Here is a 7,077-nt window from a genome sequence, read left to right on the forward strand (position 1 = left end):
CTCTGAAGATTTATTTTGTCCCTGGTGCTTCTATCTTTCTCTCTCTCTGTTTCCTGACCATGAGGTAAACAGCTTTATTCTGCTATACCTTCTGGCCTTAATGTTCTCCCTCACCAGAGGCCCAGAACCCATGGAGTCCTGTGATTATGGATGAAGACCTCTGAAGTCATTAGCCCAAATCTTCCCTCCTCTGTTTTTCACAGGTATTTTATCACAGTAACAGAAAGCTGAATAATTCAGAAAAGAAAGTATTTGATATTTTGGATTATTGGATGATCTGTGAGTGCAGAAATGTGAATTTCTGGATACATCATAATATATTGATATAAGCAACCACTATGTAATTTTTATGTGCCATACCTTGTTTAGGGAAAAAGGTAGAGACTGCAATGATTTTAATTGTTGAAATACTTTTAAAAGACATTATTTCCCTGAATTTTTAATGGCTTTGTTTTTCCTATTTTTCCTGATGCTCATAAAAACAAATGGATTTGCTCATTAAATCTTAGGGTAGATGTTGACAGATAAAGATATAGGAACTGAAGCTTATATGAAAATGGGACGGCATAAAAGAGACCCAAAACAAAAAAGCAAACTAGTTTGGCACAAAGTTTACATATCCAGACTAGATCTACTAATTTTACATCCTTTAAGACCCCCAAACATTGCTAAGCACAGGGTAAACACAGCAACAGCATTATCCCAAAGTAGTGTGCTGTCATTATATACTATGAGGTAGTGTTGTACTTTGGATGTATTAGAGTTGGGATCTGCAATGTATTACAAAGGTCCATGAGGTAAAAGCTTGGTTCCCAGGGTGTTGCTCTTGGGAGCTGATGTAACACCTGTTAGATATTGGAGCTAGTGGGAAGTCTTCAGGTTTTCAGGGGATTTTAAGACCCCATTCTCTGCCTCTCTCTCTTTTCTTCCTGGCTTTGAGACTAGTAGTTTTGCTTGGCCATGCCCTCCTTCTGCAATATGTTGTCCAATACCAGAGACAAAAAAAAATTGGTCTGATCAATCATGGATTCCAAATCTGTGAGCCAGAATACACCTTTTCTCTTTATTGGTTAGTTATGTCAGGTATTTATTATAGTGGTGGGAATTTGACTAATACTCTCCAGCACCTGAATTTTTAATGGCTTTGTTTTTCCTATTTTTCCGGCACCAATGTTCATAATGAGCTAAAAAAGCTTTGTTGTCTAGATATAATACCAGGTACATAATTCAGCAGGAGGGGCTCTCAAAGTGTGGGAGCCGGGACTGCACTTCCAATTCTGAATGTGTCAAGAGTGATACCCATGCCTATGACCCTCTATTTTCCCCATTTTCCGTCATCTTCTCTAATAAGTCTCCCTGCTACTTACATATCTTTTTTCAGCCCTAGATTTCACATATGAGGGAAATTGTGGAATACTTATCTTTCTGTGTCTGGATTATTTTACTTAATATTATGATCTCCATTCCATTTATTTTTTTATGAGTGACATGATTTTATTGTTCTTTATGGCTGGATAATACTCCACTGTGTGTGTGTGTATGTGTGTGTGTGTGTGTGTGTGTGTGTGTGTGTGTCTGAGTGTGTGTCTGTGTATGTGTGTGTATCACATTTTCTTTATTCATTCGTCCATTGACAGACACACCTGGTCTGATTCCAAAACTTGTCTATTGTGCTGCACTTTACAAGAAACAATAAACTCTAGGGTAGTATGCTGACTTTAATCCTTTCAAAAATGCCATAGCTGTATCATAAGTAGTATTATATTTAGTATCCTGAGAACCTTTATCCGGATTTCCATAGGGCTGTACTAATTTCAGTTCTCACTAGTAGTGTGTGAGTGTTCCATTTCCCCCCATATCTTCACCAGCATTCATTTCTTCTTTTGCATTCTTGATGATTGCCATCTGACTGGGTGAGATGGAATCTCAATGTAGTGTTGAATTGCATTCCCCCTATGGTTAAATATGTTGAACTTCTTTTTTTCATATAATTATTGTCCATTTGTGCTTCTTTTGAGAAGTGCCTGTTTAGTTAATTTGCCCATTTATTGATTGGGCTATTTGATTTTCTTGTGTTAAATTTTTTGCATTCTATATATATTCTGGATATCCATTCCCCAACCCCAGCAGTGGGCAGAGCCTGAAGAAGATTAGTGCTGGGAGTCCTACACACTGCTTTCTTGGATCCTGATACTGATCAGCTGAAGGTACCAGGGGCAGGTAACCTAGATGATTGCCCTGAACCATGAGGCCAAAAGGAAAGGGAGGGCCCCCTGCAGGTCTTCTTCTAGCAGGACCCATGGTTGCAGCTCTAGGAGTTGGCAGTTGGAGAAGTCTCCATCGTGGTCCAGTCAGCCCAAGAGAAGGTGGTGGCCTATCATGTGTTGGGAAAGACACTTCAGTTCAGGGCACAGTGCCCTGAGTGGTGGGCTCAGTACATCAGCTGTATGACATACAGCTCTCCTTGGTTCATCTACAGCTGGAGCTACACATGAAAGAAGAAAAAGAAGACATCCAGATTAGGTGGTCCTGCATCCATGTGCCAGAAGTGACAATTAAAATCCAGTCCAAAGCACCAGGGGAGGGCCAGGTGGGTGAGACAAATGCAGTATCTGAAACCCTCAAGGATATTTTGAACCACTTTGTGGGTTCCGCCTTTCTGTCGTGGTTCTAAGCACCAAGCCCACAGACATAAAGTAAGCTCAGATCTACAGCACACTTCATCTACTGCTCAAGAATCCTGTCCTCCTAAACCTCATGAACTAAAACCACAGATGAAGAACATCTGCACCTCGCTGCTAAATGATCCTGGTATTTGGGCAGCGTTAACCCTGTGTGCATTGCCCAGATGAATGATCCTGTTGAGAGGTTTACCAGCACCCTAGCCAAGAATACTACTCACCTCATTTGGGAGGAAGAGTTCACCTTTGAGCAGAACATAAAGTCCAAGGATTTACACTTGCAGATTACAGAGGACTGGCAGTCCTCAGAAGGTCTGTTGGCCCTGATCACTGTGCTCTCAACCTGTTCTAGAATCAGCCATCCAGGCTGTAGATCTTCTTTCTGATCAGTGGGCCCATGCTCAGCAGATCAACACTGCGCTCTGTCACTGCAGAGTTTTCTTACATAGAACCCAGTGAACTGAAATCCTGGCAAATCCCTTCCCTTGTTGCTGCTGCCAAGATAGGAAAGGATTGCATAGTGATGCCGCGTGGGATTGTGGTCACTATTGTCACTACAGTGAAGATGAAGCTTTACTATGATGTGGGGAGGGTGTCCCAGCTGAGCTCTGAGTCTCCCCTGAAGACACCCAACAAGGTGAAAGTCATTAAGAAGGACATCTTCATCCAGACCATCTCATGCCATGGTGCACTTGTCAGGAAGATGTTCTCTTCTTCAGATATGGAACTGCTGGTGTTGAGTGGCTTTGGTCAGGTCACTGAAGTTGCCATTCTGCAACTCATTGACTCTTCAAAGCTGAAACTCAAGTCATCATGGAAGAACAACACTATCATCATTTCAAGGATCTCCAAGACCTCACTCTCTCAGGTCCACAACACTGCCCCGATGTAGGACTGTGCATCCTCTGTGGACAGAACCCACCAGGAGGCACATCTGGCCCCCCCAGATGCAGCTGTGGCCTCTGTTCACTGGTGGAAGACAAGCCAATCCAGTTCCCAGATGCCCTCGAGCCCCAGGAGAAGGTACTGAACCCCTAGGACTTGGAGAAGAATCCCCTGGCAGCAACATGAGGTGGCCCACCACCACTTGATTGATGGGACGAGCTGTCTGAGAGCTCCCTGAGCATCTCAGAGCTATGCACTACCAAGAATCCTAAAGGAGGAATTTTAAGGTGGGATGCCAGGCTGTTTTTCCTCCAGTGGCACCAGCAGAAATATCCCGGCATGAGCCAGTCACACAGTGACCTCATGTTCCTATAGCAACATGAGGGCACCTGGAAGAAGGGGGCGAGATTCACTTAGTTACTGAACAAGAAGCTACTTACTGTCCAGGCACTAGGACGAGAGCAGCATGAATGCCATGAATAGGGCCCTGTGGAGCCCTGCCTGCCTCCTTCCCTGCAGCTGGAGTACAGGTACCTAAGACAGCACCCTCACCAGGACAGCATGGTTTTCCCCAACAATCTAGTTTTTGAAAGGGAAAGAACAATCTAAGTCTCCAGCTGGAGGCTTCCTCCAAGGAGAACTGACAAAGCCCAATTTGCCACCAGAATATCAGTGGAACCTGCAGCCCCCACCTAAGCATTGAGGTAATAGTTAGGAGAAGAGTTCCTTGCAAGAGAAATACCATGCTCAGCAGTGCCTGGGAGGGAAGCTGAGGATTCGATTTTACCCACACAGTTCTCTAGCAGCACATGTTTGGGGCCCATGCCTGGACCGTGTCATGGGGAAGTGTGTCCCTCTGGGCTGTCACTATGAACAGAGTGGATGCTCACCTCTCCTAATTTATTTCTTAGGAGTAAAAACTATACCTGGCCCTGAGGACAGACTGGATTTTTTTTTTAAATTTAACTTTATTTATTTGTTGTTTGTTTGTATGTAGTGCTGAGGATCAAACCCAGGGCCTCACCTGCCTTAGGCAAGTGATCTACTACTGAGCCATAACCCCAGCCCCAACAGGCAGGAATTTTGATAAAGAAATTACGATAGCAGTTGAAATGCTTTGACAAATATAGGAAGGCATTTGCCTTTGCCCTTAGTCATAGAACTTGAACAGTTATGCAAGCACTGAGTATGTCCTGTGTATATTATACTGAACATTTTCCCATGGTTACTTTGAGCCTACTTTCCAGTGGATATAACATAAATGCTGATATGGTTCTTAAGTCTTCCTCTGCCACGTCTGCAGCTCAGAATGCCAGTGGAACAGCTTATGTGCAATTTTCCTTTCTGTCTGCTGCACTTACTAGACTAGAGTGGGAACCTGACTCAGAAAGTTGTGAGCAATAAGTGATAGGGCATAGAACATGGTAACACCCCCTCCACCCCCCACCCCCGCTACACACACACACACACACACACACACACACACACACACACACTATTTTGCCAAATATTCCCTACAGCCCAAACCAAGTACTTGTAGAGCACTAGAAGAAATTATTTTGCATCTCAGGTGCCCATTTTAGGAATGGGAATTTAATAACAAATGGTTCAAACATGGGAAAATCTTTTTATGGTCTCTTCAGATTTCTGCTGTGAATAGTGCTCCTGGACACATTTTGGAGTGTCCTTGTTTTTGGTTTCCAGTAGGAAAAATGATAAGCGTGGCACACACTTTTAAAACCCTGTGTACCTAGCAAACCGCTTCCCTCATCAGTATGCCTATACTTTGGGTCATTCAGTTTTCATGTTGCTCTGCTCCTCTTGAATGTATAATGCCAGCAGACATGCTTGTTGAAGAGTGATTGTCACTGGAGTGACATATTTTGACTCTTTAATGAGACTGGTGTTCTTTTAGTAAGATTGGAAAGTCTGGTGTGACCCTGACCTCTGGCAGATGGGCAAGTGGGTGTGTGCCTTCCAAGGCTCCATTAACCCTTCAACATGTATTTCAGGGGAATAGAGCCATCAAGGAGCAAGGCCCTTTGTGAGAGCCAAAATTGAAGCACTTTTTTTCCCCTGGTTTTGAGGAAGACATTCAAAAACTACATTGGGAATTCCACTTTCAAATGCACATTTTAAAATTCCTAGGTGTTTCAGAAATTATCAAGTGACTTTTTTTGTTTTTTAGAATTTAGCTTTATTTATTTGTTTGTTGCTTGTTTGTATGTGGTGCTGGGGACTTTTTAACCTCACTGTGTTTTTAAAGATTGCATTTGACTGTTAACCTATTGTAAAGTTTCAAATGTATTAATAGCAAATTAGTTCTCCCACGAGAGAGAGAGAGAGAGAGAGAGAGAGAGAGAGAGAGAGAGAGAGAAGAGAGAGAGAAGAACAAAGAACATATAGCAAAAATACTGTACTGATACAGAATTCCTTGTGCTGATTTTCATTGAATTTTAGGAAAAGTTATTACCAAAAGCCAGTTGACAACATCTCTATAATTAATATTAATAGTAGCAGTAATCAGAATATATGACCTTCATGGAACAGAAATTTACAAAGAATTAATTTGACTTTGACTCAGTCATTCAAGTGGTGGTTTACTATGTTAGAAATGTTTCTAGTCAATGTCAGAGTGCTCTGGAGTGACTGATTCCACCTGTACTCGTAGGCTTGTGTTCCATGGCTCAAACCAGTGTGGCTGTGTGGATTATTACAATATTGAAATACTTCCATACTAGTTTGTGAAGATTCCTGAATGGGCCCCCTGCTGCCAGTCTGTCCCTACATCTCCTCTGATACTAACTACACCTCCCTGTTCTCCTGTCAGCTGAAGCCCTCTGGGTCAACTCCAGCCCTATGGACAGAGAGTACATTCTTATTGGCTGTAATCTGTGGTATTTTTTGTGGTTAAATTTTTAAATATCATCAAGTGGATCCTGCTCTTATTTAAATTTTTGACATTTCAGAGTTCATCATAGAGTTTTGTGTTAATTTGGATTTTGGAAAATTGTTCATTCACTATCTTGACTACTACTTTTTGGCATCCCTTAGAGGTTTTCCACCCCATCTTCACTTTCTTCAATCTGTAATTGACCCATCTGTACCCATTATGGCATTCAGCTTTCAATTTGTTAGAGCTTTTATGTCATCAAAAACATTAAAATAATGAGAATGGTTCCAGGTACTGTTGGACACAATAACAGACTCACATGAGGGCCCTGTCTTCCAGGGACATGGGGCTGAGGTTGCCATTGAAGAAGGCAGAGTCCACCTTCTCTTCCTCTCTGCAAAAAAGGGATGTGTAGTACTCAGCTTGGGCTGCCATAACAAAGTGCAGTGACAGAGTCACTTGAACAATAGAAGTTTATTTTCTCACAGTTCTGGAGGTTGTAAGGCTGAGATCCAGATGTCATTAGGATATTTTCTTCTGAGAATTCTCTCCCTGGATTGTGCATGCCATCTTTTTCCTATGTCCTCACATGGTCCCCCTTCTTGTGTTTCTTTGTCC

At 42.5% G+C, this 7,077-nt stretch overlaps 1 pseudogene; it reads left to right on the forward strand.

The window, feature by feature from the left end:
- Nucleotides 1-1,023: 1,023 nt before the first annotated feature.
- LOC144251291 (C2 domain-containing protein 2 pseudogene) lies at nucleotides 1,024-4,049 on the forward strand (annotated as a pseudogene).
- The last annotated feature ends 3,028 nt before the right edge of the window (nucleotides 4,050-7,077 follow it).

This window comes from Urocitellus parryii (assembly GCF_045843805.1).
Source record: "Urocitellus parryii isolate mUroPar1 chromosome 13 unlocalized genomic scaffold, mUroPar1.hap1 SUPER_13_unloc_1, whole genome shotgun sequence".
Classification (NCBI taxonomy): domain Eukaryota; kingdom Metazoa; phylum Chordata; class Mammalia; order Rodentia; family Sciuridae; genus Urocitellus; species Urocitellus parryii.